Below are 18,165 nucleotides of genomic sequence, written 5' to 3'. Positions count from 1 at the left end.
CGCGGCTTCCTCAGCCCACAATATGGGGTTAACCCTTCCCTGTCCAGTGCAGGGCAAGTATACCCCATCACAGTCATTTTGAATTCTAATCCTGTCCTCCAAAGTGCTTGCAACCTCTTCCAGTTTGGTGTCATCCACAAATTTTATAAGCATACTCTCCACTCATACATCTGACACAATGGTCTTGTTTCTTTTAAAACATATTTGTATAAAGCATAAGCATCCTGGTCTGAAAGCCAAGCTGTTCCTTGTCTTCTATTTAAAGTTTTACTATGCTCTTTGGCCTCTTGAAAAAGAGGGTTCACCCCGCCTAAGCTTCCAACTTCCCTGAGGGTGTAATATGTTTTCTTTAACAGAACCGTCTGCATAGACATGACTGTTACTTGTACCATCTTTTACTAACACGAGTATGGAGGGGACACATTCATATTGACAGATTTAAACAAGTTTTATTAATTGCCTGGTTTAACACGACCTTTTACAGCCGCCTTTGAAAATGGACGCCATGATCCCTACCATAGGGAGCCTGAGCTGGTTCATTCTTCCATTTTGTCCTTTTCTGGATTTTCCTCTTGAGATCTGTGTCTCAGACACGAGCAACAACATCTGATGCATGATATATTTACTCCCACAGGGCTACTGTTGTTTAAGTTCTCAAAGGCCTCTAGAAAGGCATCGAACTGTTGAGATTTTCAGAAAAGAAATGGTGTAAGCCCCCCCGCCACTTGTTTTTAGATTAATGCAACCCTGGGTCGGTTCCAAACCCCATTACACCCCATCCTCGACCGTCACTTCTTAATCATTCATTTACCTGAGTGACAACTTTTCCGTTCACCTTGTCCATCGGTGGCTCCCATGAGTTGTCATCGCCTTCCACCATAGTAGTGGACAATGAGAGGCCATCATGCTCGTCGGACTGCCTCATGAGTGCTTGAATTTCAGGATCAGGTTCCAGCGTATCCATCAATGGCTGGGCCAAAGGGCTTTCCTCGGACACTCCCTCCTCCTCCTCGGAACTGTCGCTGATGTAGCGCTTCCTTCACAGGTGGTCGAAGTCCCTTGGAGCTAAAACAAAGTCCAAAGTTCTCACAGGGGTGGTAAAGGAGTCCATGTCCGTCTAGAAAGTAGGGGCCTACCGGTAATTTCCCACCCCAAAAAGCATGCAGTATGTATATTTTCTTTGTGAGCGGTATACAACAGCCACTGAATAGAGGGGGTCGAATATCTCTTTTTCTGCCTGTGATAGTTGTCTGGAGGGAGAAGAGCTACTGTGTTAGGCTGCAAAAACATAAACCTGTGCATAACGCTGGCATCTGTCTGCATGGCTATGTACCGGAAAGGATCTATACACAATTTTACCTCTGAATTTACCAGGGCCTCTCTCTACAATATCCCCCATCCCTATCATTTTCACGATCTCTTCTCTGTACAGGATACAGGCCCGTCTCAAAATGTTGACATCCTGCTGACAATAATATGCGAGCTCTTTCTGCAAGTCAAATGTCTTATATCTGTTGTCCAGATACCAGTCAAGAAATTCTGCTTTCTCCAGGGGCATCCTGCTGTCTACACCATAGTATTCCACCCCGGACATAGGCCCCATGAAATTTTGGTTTTATAAAGTGTTAAAAAAATGTGGGAAATACCCTTGGCAACCTTCAAACCCCATTGCCTGCAGGAGCTAGCTAAGCTTCCTGGGCAAGAAGTTTAAAAAGTCTATAAAACAAATGCCCAGGGCCTTAACTTCCACACACATTCATTTACTACCCTGAGTTATCAGTTCTATGCACATCTTTTCCTTCAGTAACTGTCTAAAGACGAAGTACGCATCGTAACCTTTGGAACTGTGTGCTAGAAACATGTAGTCCCAGAACTTTTCGCCGATAAAAGTCTTAACAAAGGTAGAGAGACACTCACTGCCCTGAAATTCCCAGGATTTTTCTGGCTTTAGGGACGTAGCAAATGTGTAACCGGGCACATGCAACCCTGTCTCCTGCATGCATTCAAAATCATAAAAAAAAAAATTTAAAAAATTACTTTTCTGATGATCTGGACTTTCTAATGCTATCCATAAAACACAGGTGGCTGTCTACATCACTGGTGATCAAACCCTGACACTGCTCACAATGCCTCCCTTTACACCTGTGTCCCTTGTCCACTTAAGACTGACACTGATCACAAAATTTTAGACAGACATTCAACTTGTTTTTTCGATGCACAGCAGACGTGTCTGTCTACACACTCTTTGGAGTGACAATACAGTCTACAGCTAGGACACCTCAGCAGCATGCCCACACTCTCTGAGCACGTCACACTCAAGCAGAGGTGGCAACGATACCTGCAAGAGTGGTCATGACTGTACACTGTGTGGCAAAACTCACAATTTTTCACCAAACAACTTTTTCACATCCAAAACCCTATAATAATGCTCATTGTGCAACAGGATGAAAAAAGTCTTGGGGTACACTGGGCCTCCCGTTTAAAAAAAACCCCACCTGCCTTTCGCCACATAAAACACCACCTGTACGTTGACTCCTAAGTGCCGTTCAAACGCCGCTACGTCGCTGAGCATAATCTTTTTTTGATCTGATCACCCCAGTTTCTCATACAACTTTCTCACCCCGCCTAACAATTCCGTGTCTGTGCGTTTACAGTCAGACATGACAGCCAAGAATCCACCCGCAAAACACAGATTGGTACCGGTGTAAGTCGGGTCTACTAAACATTGTCTCTCTTTATGGATGATTTGACTACTCAGGATAGAATTTAAAACTCTATGGCTCATGTTTTTTACAATGGCCACAATGAGGCACAATGTCCAAATTAAAATCAAATAAACATTTTACAAAACGTAACTTTACCATCTTTCTCACCCACACCAATGTATTTGCTTAAAATACAAAACCTCATAAAATAACCAAACAAATAAGCAAAATGTATTTACTGGGCTTCATCCATCCATCAGCCATTGATGCTGCTGAATTTTCCTTTTCAGCTGTCTCTTTCGTTTTTCTTTGAGCTTGTTTGCCTCTGGTTTAAGGATCTCTCATGTTTTGACCATACCGTGGAGCAGACAACATTATTATTATAAAACACATGAAACTTTCTTTTAAACTTAAAAAAATAAAATACTCATTAGGGTATTTTTCTATTTAAAAAGTCATAGATTTAAAACAAAATCATCCATTTCAGGTTGTACAACAAACACAAGTTTTGGTTTATTTCTACCTCTAGTGTTTCTCTAAAACCTAGACTTTTTTTTAATACAAGCACATGTTTCCAGCATGCACCCAAAAACAAAGTGTGCAATAAAATACCTTTTTAATTCCCCACCATAACTATGTCTTGCATAGGCCTCCTAAATCATCAATAACAATTTAAACACTCGCTAATTTTAAAACAACCCATTTTAAAAACACGTCACAGTTTGCAGAGTAAAAACCAAACTGTTTTGAAATAAAATACTGTAAAACCCCACTGTGACATTCCCCTGGTGTTATCTGGACTGGTGATCTGCTAGGCCACTCCAGTCCTCAACTCTGGGAGCCAGCCTTACCTGCTCTGTTGTGAGAACCCCCACTCCTGGGATATTCAAGCACAGCCTCTGACATGTAAGCTGCTCCCCGCTACGCGAGTGGGCACTTTTGGCCAGCTGCTGCTTGGATTGTGCAACTGAATGACACTAGCCAATATCTCCAGTCCCAGACACAACCCTAGGAACCTCCATCTTGCAGTGTCCAGTTGTGTCTGCTGGACGCTGCAAGCCTATATGAGTTTGTCAATTTAACAAAGAAATTGATATGCACCAGGCTTGTTATCCCCAGAGGAGTCTGACACACTTCAAACCAAACACACTGCTCCAGGTAGAACAAACACACACATTTATTAACTACAAAGATAGATTTTAAGTGATTGTAAGTCAAAGCATAACAAGTCAGATTTGGTCAAATGAAATAAAAGCAAAATGCATTCTAAGCTGATGTTAACACTTTCAGTGCCCTTACAAATTTAGATGTTTCTCACCGCAGGCTGGCTGGTTGCCATTCAGCCAGGCTCTCCCCTTTGATCACCGCTTCAGTCGCTTGGTGTGATGTCTGTAGATGGAGGTGGAAGAGAGGGAGGAAGAGCATGGCAAATGTCTCTCCCTTTTATCTTGTTCTTGCTTTCCTCTTGGCTTCCCCCCCGCATAGTCAAGTGAGCATTACTTCATCACAGTGCCAAAATGACCAAAGGAAGGGGGGGGTGACTCACTCGAGAGTCCAACAGATCCTTTGTTGCTGCCTAGGCCAGTGTCCTTTGTACCTGTGAGGCTGGGCTGGGCTTGTCCCATACATGGCCCAATGAGGTGTGAACTGCCCCTCTGCTCTTGGAGAGTACTTGCCTGGGCTTGACACGGCCCTCACAATATTCGAAAAGCTTTTCCCTAAGGCAGAGATTAAGGACAGCATAAATAGCAACACGTACAATAGAAGGCATGACTTTCTTACACTCACGACGTGGCACTGGTTATGTTAGTTCTATGCCAAGCCTCCTCCTTAAATCCACATAGCCAGATCAGCCGCCCCCTCCTCCTCCTTGGAACTCTCACTGATGTAGCACTGTCTCCACAGGCGGTTGAAGGCCCTCAGAGCTAAAATGAAGTCCGAAGTTCTCACAGGGGTGGTGAAGGAGTCCATGTTTCCTCTCAGCCTTTTCTAAAACATGCGTTCTTGGAATGAAATGGCCTCTTCCGGACAGTGCTGGGACTTCCTGGGGTGGTGCTCTGGTCTGATTGATAGAGGGCAGTAGGCGGAGCTCTTAGAGGGATCACATGACCCTCTTCTAGGCAGGTCACCCCACCCCAGAACTCCCCCCGATTGGTCAAATCTGCTCTCAGGAAGGTCCTCTGCAGCTGAAACCCATCCTGATTGGAAGAGGAAAATGGGAGGAGTTCTTAGAGGGGTCGCATGACACCCTTCCTTTCTGGTCATGTGTCCGTCTTCACCCTGGAAGTAATACCCCCCAGGGGGCAGGTCTCAGGGTGACAGGTGGGCGGGGCCTACATTTGATTGATGCTAAGCCCTATATACTACTTAGGTTGCTGGAAACACTCCTGGTAAGGAAGCACACCACCTACCCAAGGAGGATCATCTGGACATGCACCACCTCAGTAATTACTGTGGTGGCTGTAAGTTGACCCAGTATAGGTCAACTTACATTTCTAATGTAGACATACCCTACAGACAGAACACATTGTAAGATGTAATAGAAAGAGGACCAAGACATAATAAACAAAAACCTTCACCATGTCCCAGTGTATCTATTTCTTTATCTGGTGGATTATTATTGAAGGGCTTAATGAAAGAAGGGAGTTGAGTGAAGAGAGTGTGGCCATTTGTGAGAGACGCACGTTTTGTCATTCACAGTTGGTAACTCTAGTAGATTGATGGAATATATTCACGATATAAAACAGCCAAAGCCATCTTGTGCTATCAGTTTGTCAGCCAAAGCAGCTACAGAACAACATTATGGGTAATCAATAAATTCATTGCCACACGAGCACTCTCTTGGGTATGTGCTTAAAATTAGCCTGTGGTTTGCTAGGCCAGGGCCAATACACTTCGTTATAGAGCATAAAAAGGGAAATTAGCTGCTCTGTTTAATAGTTCAGTAGCTTTTCTAGCCTGGAAAATGTATAATTATTTTGCTGGTTTTAAAACAAGATTCATGACAAGCCTAAAAATAAATCAAATGGACAATTAAATAGCCCAGTAAAGAAAAGGAGCTGTTAGAAAAGGGAATGGTCAGGAATCCTGTGTTTCGTCTAGCTCTGCAAAATGAACTTAGAACCAGGTTTTCATAGGTATGTAGGCTCCTTATGATGCAGGTGGGCACTTTTGAAAAACCAGGTGGGATTTTCAAAAGTGAGTTAGGCACCTATGCTGTTTAGAAATCCCTTTTAAAAATCCCACTAGGCACCAATCTGCATCTTTAGGCACCCAAATACATTTGAAAACCTGTTCATATGGTACAAACTCAAGCAAGCCACTTATCAGTAGGCTGCAATTTCCAGACCTAGAAGCCTAAAATTAGGTGTCTAACTGCACAATGAGGGGCTTATAGGGTGTCTAATTTTAAAGCATATGTCTATGGATAACTTTAGGCACCTGTTGAGTTTACAGTTCAGGAATCAACTGAATGAATGTAATGAAACATTATAGACAGGAACAGAAGTTCAGCATCTACAAGCTAATTAGATCACATTATTAAACTTCTAACACGATGTAGGTAAACACAAGGATTCTAGCCTATTTAACATGACTTTGATAGCTCTGTTCAAGGAATGGCCCTGTCTAGTATTTCAATATTCTTCTAATATGTCTGTCCTTAAGAGTTGCTTTTATGTCACTCACATGGGTGGCAGGTGAAGCTTCCCTTTGGAGAGGCTAACCCCCTGCCCCGCCTCTTCCAGCCAAGGCCCACCTCTTCTGGCTGAGGACATGCCCCTCACTGCTCTCAGCCCCCTGGTGGCCCAGCTTGGGTAGGGGTAGGGGCTGGGGCTGAGAATCACACTCACAGCCCCATCTGGGACCGCAATGGAGCTCTCAGCCCTGGCTGGAGCTCCAAGCCGGGGCCCCTCCCCCATTTGGCCCCCTTCCACCTGCAGCCCTGCCCATGGCCCTAGTCCATACTGCCCCTTCCCTCACAGCCCTGCCCCCATTCCTCCCCCATTCTGCCTCTTCCCCCTGAGCTCTTCCCACTCACTCCTTTCAGGCCCTCCCACCCCTGCTGCAGCCCTGAGACCAGTAAAGCTCTTCCAGCCTCGAGGTCGTGATGGGAGGAAGTTTTTCCAGGGGCCCCAAATTGGCTGGAGCCTCTGGGCACAGGCCCCATGGGTCCATGCAGTAATCTGCTACTGCACACACATACCCTGGCAGCACTAGGTTTGGGGAGGCTTAGCCTCCCCTAGCCGCCATTATGTGCCACCCGTGGTCACTCAGGCTGCTGGTTGCTTAACCCTCACTGGCTCAGTGTCACAGAGGAGTTTTAGATTAGAGGACAAACACCAAAATAAGAAAAAGCAAAAAGTAAAGTCTCAGTGAGAGAGCACATTGTGTGTGTGTCCTCCATAACAGGTTGCAATGGAAATAACTACAAGAGTGCAGCTTCCTCCAGTGACTCCTAAAAAGTTAAAAGGCGCCATAAAAAGAAAAAAAATCCAATTTTGAGCAGATTAATTATTCTGGAATAAGTTCATTTTTATTCTGAAATAGAATATCTACACAAGAAGCTATTCCAGAATAACTATGCTGGTAATTTCCCCTTCTAGGCAAGCCCTATCAGATTTTTCCTTAGGACAGTAGTTTTCAACCTTTTTCACACTGCAATCTCCTTTTGCAATTCAACCTATTTCTCCCTCTTACCTTGAATCTAGCCAATAGTCACCAACCTGTGTCTGGGTTTGTTTACATGGCATTTTTAAAATTATTTATACCAGTATAGTTATTCTAGTATAATTAAACAGCTATAGTTATATCAGTATAACCCCCAACCCTGGACCCTTTTATTCCAGAATGAGAGTGGCTTTTTCATTTTTGATTAAACCCTTTCCAAAGCGACACAAACTAAACCAAAAAGACACTCTCATTCCAGAATAAGAATATTCACACGGGGGTTATACTGGTACAAAAACTATAGCGGCTTAAATTCACATCTTAGCATATACTTCTGGGAAAGAGCTTCAGGGGTGCCCCTGGAGCTGCCCTGTGTGCTCAGAACTCTCTGTAGCAGAGCTGTTCAGAAGAAAAGAAAAGAAAAGAAAAGAAGGGGAAAGGGGATGGGGGGAAAGGGGAAGGGGGGAAGGGAAAAGGAAAAGGAAAAGGAAAAGGGGAAGGGGGGAAGGGGGGAAGGGGGGAAGGGGGGAAGGGGGGAAGGGGGGAAGGGGGGAAGGGGGGAAGGGGGGAAGGGGAAGGGGAAGGGGAAAAGGAAAAGGAAAAGGAAAAGGCAGTGGGGGCTAGGGAAATCAAACATTTTTACAAAATCCTTCACATTTTGTTTTTGAAATTTAAAATTTTTTGCAAATACCTTAGTTGGTCAAAGAGGAAAAAATTGAGATGATTTTGACAGTTTCAGATTTTGAAATTGTCCATTTTTTGACATCCTAAGATTTTTGACCAGCTCTGCTGCCTAACACTGCAGTAGCTGAATCCTCTCAAGGTACTGTACTGCAGACAGAATTCCTCGGCACCTGTGGAAATGCCATACAAAATAAAGCTGCAGCCCCTCTGGGTTTCGGTCATCCTCAGGCCTAACCAAGGTGAATTCAGAGCAGCCAGCATTCCAATAATGTTCAGTCTTCCAGCAGCTTCTCCAAAGAACCCAAGTTTGAAGAAACGTTTGTTTCACTGGAGGTGTACCTCCCCCCATGGACATGGAAGCAGTTAGGGAGACCACCTCAGCCCTTGGGCAGTGGGACATTGAAGCAGTAAAATATTGTCCATTTAAACATATACACCTACAAACTATTACTTACTGGTTTGTGGGCCCTTGGTATTATTTTGGTCAGATGGCTGTTGTTGGTGATTGGGGAAGCATGACAGCCTCCCAGAGAGCTCATGACCGCTAATTGCTTTTCCACTAGCAGCTTGCCTGCAGTCCAAACAGCGTCAGAAGCATGATTCCATAAAGAATCCCCCACAGCGGGATCTGTAGTGACTCAAGCAAATTTTTTACATTCATAACTGATGCAACAAGCTCAGAGCTGCTGGAGCTTTGAAGTACCAAGCCAAGAGATGCCGGGGCTCAGCCCTGGCACACATTAAGCACTGCTTCTACATTCTGGGACTGCAGTAGCTCTCCAATGCTTTGGATGGAAGCAGACTCAAGAAGGTTCCTCCCTTTTCTGTCAGGAACCTGGACTGGCCTGACAGAACGGCAATGGGTTTGGGCCCTATCAAATATAGAGGAGGGGAAAGGGAGGAGGAAGAGAAGGATCTGACCCTCATCAGTCATTTCATCTCTACTTTGGTTTTTTAAGTCCCTTCTTATATTGCTCCTTAGCTGGAGTTTATGTGGCACCTTCTCTCCCACATTCTATCCTTGTATTTGTTAAACCAGGTACAAAAGAAAACTTATTTACCGTGGCCTAGATACGTCCTCATTCTGCTCTGTCAGACACCTCAAGGCTCCCCCAGGCCACCAGAAGGATAGCAGTGCCACAGGGAGTTGCATGAATGCTATGCTATTCTGAGACACCTCAATCTTACAATGTTTTCCACAGTAGACTGGGCAAGGATACTGTTCGTGGCTTGGGACTGTGGCACTGTAAAGGAGGGCTGTGCACTGAGGGTTTGGGTGCAGTATGCCCTGCCCAACTGAAGTCATTTGGCTCACACACAAGCTGTAGCATGTGGGCAGTTCTGAATTTATGGAGTGTAATGTCTTATATGGTGGCTGTTATAATAAAGTGTTATAATAAAGGTGGTGGCCAAGCATCATGTGGGAAGGTTTTGTTTCTAATCCATGCAACTCTGGCATATGCCATTTCAATTTTTTCTTTCCCTATTCTCATACATACTGTTTAGACTTTTCACAAGCTACTGCCGCAGGAACTTTGAATCCCCAGATGCTTGGAGCCAGATGCTAACCTGTGGCCATGGAGCATTCAGCACAGCAGGTCGAGGAGGGATTGCAAACATGGCTTTAGGCCAATTTTGCACACCTCAGTCTGAGGGCTGCATTGATCCTCTGAAGCCAGTTGCAGCATCCTGAAGATTGTTCCAACTTACACCACTGCCCACATCCCCAGAGGACTGTTATAACAGCCAGAGATTGCCAGAGCAGAGGGGAGCCCTGGCCATATCCCCTGTGCCACTCCCAGTGTGTGTGTGTGTGTGTGTGTGTGTGTGTGTGTGTGTGCGCATGCATGCGGGGGGGGGGGGCGGTGCTGTAGGAACTGCAATGGCTGTGTCACCCCACCTGAGGCTCCCCTTATGCCCCTGGTAAGGAAGTTTTAGAGCATCTTTTCACTAGTTAGGGCAGCTTTGCATCCTTCTCAAAAGGCAGGCTCTGGTCCCTGGTTTCTATATGCTCCCTCACAAAGACATACTTAGGCTACCAGATGAAATGAAGTTTTACACACCACTGCCCATTGACTGTTCACTGTGACAACAACCAAACTTTGAATTCTAATGTGACAGGCCAGGGGATGACCTATATCGTCAGTGAGGGGCAGGTCCTGAACCCTCTCCATGGCTATGGAAAATCCTGAACCTAGCTGACCCCTGCAGGGGTTCCCTTCACCCCAACATGCTAGGCTGTTTTGAGGGCTGGCTGAGGGAGTGGTTGGGTGAGTGGAGCTACAATCCTTAGCCCAGTGAGCCAATCCCTCCCCCCCAGAGTCGGTTGGAGAGCATGTAGCAGTTGTGGTAGTGACCATGAAGCAGCTTCACTGTGGCTCCATAACCTGGGAAGGAGGGAGAGTTCCTTCGTCCCACCCCACCCTTGGAAGTTCCCAAGGCATAGGTTTTTTTAAATCACATTGTGTGCAGAGGCCAGGATTTGGCTTCTTGCAAGTGAAGTCTACCATCCGGCTCAACCAGCCTTTTTGGATATGAACAAGGCCATCACTTACCATAAACCTAGATGCTAGCTACACTCAAGCTGCACAACGAGTCCCCAGTCCTGGGACCAGCCATGCTCTATGCTAGGAGTTGAGCTAGCGGTGTTCCTGTTGGGCCTGGCACGGGGCACCGTACTGCATGTCTCAGTAGCCATTAATGCGACCTGCAGCACTGCAGTTAGCTTAAACAAGTATTTTGATTCATTTGTGCAAAACCTTCTTAGAGAAGTCACTTACTGCAGGCAGGGCTGGCCCACAACATTTTGGCACCTGAGGCGGGGAGCTCAAATGACACCCCCATACTCCCTTGCTTGAGCCAAAAACTTTGAAAGGTCTCAATTCTGCCTTCTTCCTGTTCTACTCCTCTCATGGTACTGCTCTGCTCCCTGCCTCAATAAGGAGAACTAACAACTTAAAATGTCTTGTTCAAAAATTTTAAGTAACACTTAACTTTCAAACGCTTGAACAGCAAATGTAACCTTTCTTGTCTGCGTAGTAAACACTGGCATTTTTATCTATTTGAATAATCAAAGTGGTGTTTTCCGTGCCTTCTTGGTTGCAAAGATTTGAACTGCTTCCTGCTGAAGGTCCACAGTCTGGGCCAGCTCATGCTCTATTGAGATGGTTGCAAGGCCGACCAGCCTCTCCTGTGTCATTGTGGAGCGTAGTTGTGTTTTTATTAATTTCAGCTTGGAGAAGCTGCGTTCTCCACTGGCAACTGTTACAGGAAGCGTTAGAAGTATGCTCAGAGCAACAAAAGCATTTGGAAAGAGGGTGATCATCTTATTTGTGCACGTATATTCCAGAACAGCCTTTGGCATTGATCCTGCTGAAATGTATCTTGAAAGGGCTTTCAGTTCATCACCTAAATCACTCGCATCAACATCATGCATGTCATCATGTGTCGACACTATCTCTAGTGCCCTGCATTGCTGGTGTAGGTCTTCTTCAGGTATAGTGAGGAGTTTTGGAATATCATACAACATCCCAAATATACTGCTGTGTTCCTTGAGCTGCATGAAATGTTCTTCAACTGACTGTATTGCACAATCTAGCACCTGGTTAAAGAATTCAACTTTGAATTGTCGTTTGGGGTCTCTTATGGGATTATCCCGTGCCTCGTAATCAAAATGTCTTCTTCAGTGACACTTGTATTCTTGAATGGGTGGGAAAATAGCTTCAGTGTGAAGTTCCTCTGCCAACTTCTGTGCACTCTTCAGAATGTTTTGAAATCCCTCATCTGACCGGTAAGACTGTAGGTATGTCTTTGCTTTGTCCAATTGTTCCATTGCTCCAGATATATCAAGGTCAACACCTTGGAGTCTCTTGCTTACAACATTTATTTAAAATGGTATGTCATGCCACAACACTAAGCCACACAGAAATTTGAAGTTATGTATGTTTCTGGTGATTCCATTTCCCTCTGCCACTGTTCTCCCACGAACAGTTCCTGTCATAGCATTATCCTCCATAACGGCAACTATGGCATCATCTATCTTCCCAATTTGGTGCTTGATAGGCTTTATCGCCTCCACTTGACTTTCCCATCATGTGACACTCAGTGGTTTCAATGTCAGAGAGGATGTTCCCAGGTGTTGCTTCAAAATTTGCCATCGATGAGTTGATGGAGAGAAAAATACATAGATGCTTTGACTTACATTAAAAAATTCAGCAGCCTCACTAGAAGCTGATGCTGTATCACTGACCACCAAGTTCAATGAATGAGAACTGCATGGGACAAAAAAAGCTTGAGTTTAACTCTCGGATCTGTGTCTGCACTCCTCTGTTCTTTCCTCTCATGTTGGCACCACTATCATAGCCCTGACCTCTCATGTCAGCTATCGCAATTCCCGTATCTTCCAGCTTTTTAAGAAGCACATTTGTCATACCAGCTCCTGTAGTATCATCAATGTCAATACATTCTAGAAAATGCTCTCTGACAGTCACCATTGCAGGGACATTTTCACTCAGTTCTGTTATTGTTACAAAATGCACCATTAAAGTCATTTGTTCCCATATGGCTGATGTCAGGTGTGCAGTCCAGAATAACAGGATAATATCTTGCTGACTTCAGATCTGCCACTATCTTCAGTTTGACTTTTGTTGCCAGAAACTGTAAGATCTCATTTTGAATTGTTTTTCCAAGGTAGTGGTGTGTACACATTTCTTGGGTGGTGACTCTTCTTAGATGCTCCTGGAGTACAGCATCAAACTCAGCCACCAGCTCCACAATTTTAACGAAGTTTCCATTGTTTGGCACATAACGGCTGATCTGAAGTGCCACACAGTGCTAGGTTTTGGGTAGCAAGCATTCTCACAGTGGCAATGAGCCTTTTCAGAACATTTTACCAGTAAAGAGACTCTGATGCAATCTTCTCTTGATGCTGATCTATGGTGGCCTTTAACCTTAGTTTCATCTCAAGCTCTTTCCACCTATGGAATGCTCTCTGGTGATTTGCTGCCTTCTCATGGCATGCCAGATTTCTAGCCAGATTTTTCTAGTCTTTTGTTCCTGTAAAACCCAATATGTCTGGAACATTAGACTGGAAGAGTTTGCAACAAAAGCAGTATGCAACATTCTGGGTTTTTGAGTACATAAGCCATGGCCTCTCCACTTTGTCACCATTGGGGATTTCACACCAGTAATGTGTTGGATGGAAACTTCTATTTTCATTGTCTTTGGGGAACATGAAGTTTTTCACCTGCTGTGGCCCACGCAGTACAAGGAAGTCCCTCAGGCTACTGCTCAAGTGGGTCCACAGTCCTGAATCATCTAGACTTAAGGAACTAAACTCAGCAGCAGCTGTTTCTTGTGCCTCCATCACACTCTTCTCTGATCTACACTTTTCTTCAGGAATGTGCATGGTTACATCCATTTGAGATGGAGATTTGGATGCTGCAGTAGCTGCCAGATCATGTGCACTCTAAATGGAAGATCAAGCATCTCCTCACCACTCACATCCTCACTGGGACCGGAAGGCTCACCATGAACATTTGTGTCTATGTATCTCAGGAGAGCTCCTTCCTGCTTAGATAGAAAAGCTTCCTTTGCTTTCTTTCTTTTTCTGAATACTCCCCCAGAGGGGCGTTTTCTTCTTTCACTCATGACTGCTGTTCTGTCCCAGCTATAGTGGCTCCCAACACTCAATTGAAGGGGACAAATAAGCAGACTGGTAGCAGGGCCTGAGTGAGGAAAGATATCAGCATGTTAAGGGCCTAACTGGCTCCTACTACTTCAGTTGACTGCCTATTCTCCTCAAGTGGGTTCAGGGAAGCAGCAGGAAACAGGAAGCTCCCAGAGAAGCTGGGTTAATCAGTCCAGGCTCCTGGGGGTGCTAGAGAGGTACATAAGAGGCTCCTCCTCCTCTCTCTCCCTGCAGCTCCTGCTGCTTTCTGTTATTCCCTCTCACCTTTTCTCCTGCTTGCCTGTTATGTCTCTTGTGCCCTCCTTCCTCCAGCACAGGGCTCCACCATCTCTGTGCATCTAGAGCAGAGAGCATACAGATGCACCAGCAGCAGACAATTTTCTACACTCTGGGTCCTAGTGGCGCCCCTTCCCCCCCCCACAGTCTGGCAGCTGAGGCAGCCGCCTCAGTTCACCTCATGGTAAGGCCAGCCCTGAATGCAGGTTAGAAATAGACTAGGAGAAACTAACCCCTCCAGTTCCTCTTTATGCGGTTAACAAACTCCTTCAGCACATCATTTCCTACTCTGGTCATCTGCATAGTCCTGATCCTCTAAAGGGGTTTGTAGACAGTTGCCATCCAAGGGCGCCCCCTCTTGGCCTGAGGTGCTATTGCAGGAACCATGCCTCGATTTCCATCTGAGTACCCAGAGATAACTTAATCATAGCAAAAGGTCTTTAAACTAATATTCCCCCTTGCCTGGAGTCTAATTTATTGAGCAGCATCCAGCACCCAAAAGAGCCACTTTTACCACCACCCCTATTACACCCCCGCCCTCCCCACACACACATTTTAAATTCATATTTTCACAGTCCTCCTTCTAGGAAATATGGCCCACATCCACAAAAGGACTTAGGCATTGCAACATTTAGATACTTAGAAAAAAATCACAGGAACAACACTGCCAGCCAGAAAGCCTGCATAAGATGCCTAGGCTCCCTATATAATGAATGGTAACAGATATGTACCTTAAAATGGCAAAGCCAGCATGCTAGACAGGGAGCCACCTAAGTTAGCCAACCTGAGAAGGCAGAAAGGATTTGAAGAGGGGTCTGTCACCTCTCAGGTGAGTGCCCTAGCCACTGAGCTATGGGATATTCTGATGTAGGGTTCCCTCAGTCTTTCCTGTTGAAGTTAGTCAGGACATTCACCTGAGAAGCAACAGATTCCTCTTCGAATCCCTTCTCCCCCTCAGGCAGAGTGGGACATGAGGGTCTCCCACATCCTGGGTGAGTACCTTAACCACTAGGCTAAAGATCATAAGGCAGGGTCTCTTCCCCAGTTTCATGTGAACTTGCCTGAGGAGCCTGATCTGGAAGGCAGCCTCTGTGCATGCCTGCCGGAGTAGGCTGCTACATGTGAATTAGACAGCTGAATATCTATCTTTCCCAGTTTGTGAGTCACTGAAGACTTAGGCAGGAGATAGGCACCTGGACGCCTATTGTGAGGCAGCAGTGCTCATGATCAGGTGGGAGATAGCTGCCCAGGTACCTAGAGGTAGGCAGCAGTGTACTTGCCCAGAGACAAAAAACATAGGCGCCAAGTAAGTTTAGGCACCTACAGATTTAAACTACAGCCAGACAGGAGTTTTGTGGATTGTAGAGGTGCCTAAAAACAGGACTTCAGCACCTAAGTATCTCTACGAATGATACCATGTGTTCTTTTAAGTCCTGGTCTCACCACCCCATAATGCCTACACTGCAATTAGACACCAGCAGCTGTCCCCTGATCTCTGACTCAGGCTCATGGAGTTCAGGTGGCAGGGCTGTTTAATTGCAGTGTAGACATCTGGGCTTGGGCTGGAGACTGTGCTCTAGGACCCTGGGAGGTGGGATGGTCCCAGAGCTCAGGCTGCAGCCTGAGCCAGAACATCTACACCACTTTACACCACTTTCGTACAGTGGACTGTTATGGTTAGGATTTTTTTAAAAAAAGATTTAAATAATAAAAAGACACTTATACGAAGCCCTCAGTGCTCTAACACTCAACACAACAAAAATCACAGCAGCATTACTAAAACTGAGATTTTTTTTGAAAGCTGGAGACAATCCAAATTAGATTTAAGATCATGTTTTCAAAAGTCAATGAATGGGACTTAGGCTCCTAAATCATCTGGGCGTTTTTGAAATTTTTACCCTTAATCATAGTGATTAGGTGGATGATTCTGCAGCAGACCTCTCTATGGGACTGGTTCTCCTCAGACACTGGTGTAACACCAGTGATTTCAGTGGAGTTGCTTCTGATTTAAACGGGTGTGAGTGAGAGGAAAATCAAGGCCTTTATTATTATTATTGCACTGGTCATTCTCAGGGAGTTTTGCCTGTTGCAGCCCATCAGGAAGCGGAGGGTGTGTACTTTAAAGCCTGCCCTATAAATAAGCTTGTTTTTGACTATACTCTATTGTTTTCAGTTCACAGATAAAAGCTATCAATTATATTGGAATCTGACTGGCATGGTACAATGTGGGAAATAAGAGCAATTATGAAGAAGCTTTACTGTTCCATGATCGAAAACTTTGCTTCATTATTTCTAGATGTTGAACTTGGACAGACTTGGGAGAATGAATAGACTTTTCCAACAGGTAATTGACTTCATGAGAGCGCCTGGGATAATATTAGCTGGCTGCTATGCTGAGAATGACTTTACTTCCATTAATTAATCACTTAGGGAAGGATTTTTCAGAGTGAACCAACCTATTAGTTTTAAACATATGACATTTAGCTCTGTAAATAAGCTGTAGAATTGTTATTTAAAATGTGTGTTCACCGCAAGCAGGGCGTGCCAGGGTAAAGCAGGCTCCTCTGCATTTCTCTGAGATACTTTATCGTTTGATCTCAAAGACATGGGTGTGGGGACATGAAACTTCTTGTGATTTCATCCATTCATTATGATTTATTATTGGTATTCCCATTGTACCCGAAGACCCCATTTAGGGTCCCATTGTGCTAGGCACTATATACACACACAGTTCTTGCCCCAAAGAGCTTATGATCAAATATGCAAGAAGTGAGAGCTTGTCCCCACCAGTGCAACGGTGAATATAGGTAAGGCCAGAGTGTGACAAAAGAGAGGGGAGGATGAGAGTCAATGCTAGGAGCATGTGTGCACACAGGTTAATCATACACACAACTTCAGGGTTCTGAATCATTTAAATACAATTACTTATGCACAATTCCAGTGGCTCCACTCCATTGTTAGGTGGTGATTCTCTTTAAATGTCATGGTAGAAGTGGGTTTGACAAGGAGTTTGAAGTCTGTTATGATTAAAAACTCCACGTTCTATCTTCCCCTCTCACCCAGGTATCCACGCCCTCTTCTCTTTCACTTTTTTTGCTTCATTAATAATATTAAAAGACAAACGTTGGATGGTTATCTGTGATTTATACTTGAAGACGAGCAACTTCCACCTGAGAGAGAGCCAGCTGCCCACCACTTTATGCAAGGGCCAGCCATAGCAGTTTTCCCCACCAATCCCCAGTAATAACCTAAAGTGACTGAATGTTGTTCCCCGGGCTCACATCTCACTCTTCATTAATGTTCCGCCGCAGCACCCGCTTCTGCTGCAATGCCTACAAGAAATCAGGCGACTAATAAGAGTTTGGTTGAGAGCCAGTGTGGGCCAGTGCTAGATGTACGGGGGAAAACACACTACACAATTTATCCCTCTCCCTCACCTCATATTTGTTGATTGTCTTCTTACATTGTGAATTCTGGGGAGCAGGAATTGTGTCTTCCAGCTTGAGGGATAAAGCTTAGTGCATTGTAGGTGCTACTGCAATAAAAATAATACATTCGTTTCTTATTTAAATTAGGGCAGTGCCTAGTGGCCTCAACTGAGATCAGGGCCTCATTGTGCTAGGCACTGTACAAAGACAAAGTAAGAGGCAGTCCCTGCACCCCAAAACGTACAGTCCACAGGGCGGAAAAAAGACTTACTGTTACCCCCATGTAACAGGGGGAGAACGGAGGCACAGAGAGGTTAAGGGACTTCGCAATGTCACACAGAAGCTCTTCGGTGGAGTTGGGTATAGAATCCATGTCTCCTGAGTCTCAGTTCAGGGCCCTAGCCACAAGGGCACCCTTCCTCTTGAAAATCAGATGGCAGGTCACTGGGCTTTTATTTTTGTTTGTTTCTCTTTCTCTCGCCCCCTCCCTCCCTTCCACCAGACAGGCTTCTGATACAAAGAGGAAACCTTTTGTAGAAACTCTCCCTTGTGCTAACTCCTGTGTGCCTGCACAGACGTCACAGATTACATTTATACGACACACCCCAAGACATTACAGACATTATTAAAATCAAAGACATGCTGCTCCAAACCCCAGTCCTTAACACTTGAGCTAAAGGAAAATTTCTATTACCTGTAGTAATATTAAGGCTTA

At 45.0% G+C, this 18,165-nt stretch overlaps 1 long non-coding RNA gene across 1 annotated transcript in view; it reads right to left on the bottom strand.

Annotated features, from left to right (window-relative positions):
* The window catches only part of LOC122465214, a 46,163-nt gene that overhangs the window by 18,701 nt on the left and 9,297 nt on the right, over positions 1-18,165 (bottom strand). Inside the window, exon 2 of the long non-coding RNA XR_006289889.1 lies at positions 812-1,065. This is a non-coding gene — a long non-coding RNA (uncharacterized LOC122465214). The remainder of the gene's footprint in view (positions 1-811; positions 1,066-18,165) is intronic.

This window comes from Chelonia mydas, chromosome 3 (assembly GCF_015237465.2).
Source record: "Chelonia mydas isolate rCheMyd1 chromosome 3, rCheMyd1.pri.v2, whole genome shotgun sequence".
Taxonomy (NCBI): Eukaryota; Metazoa; Chordata; order Testudines; family Cheloniidae; genus Chelonia; species Chelonia mydas.
This window is presented reverse-complemented; position numbering and strand designations above follow the sequence as displayed.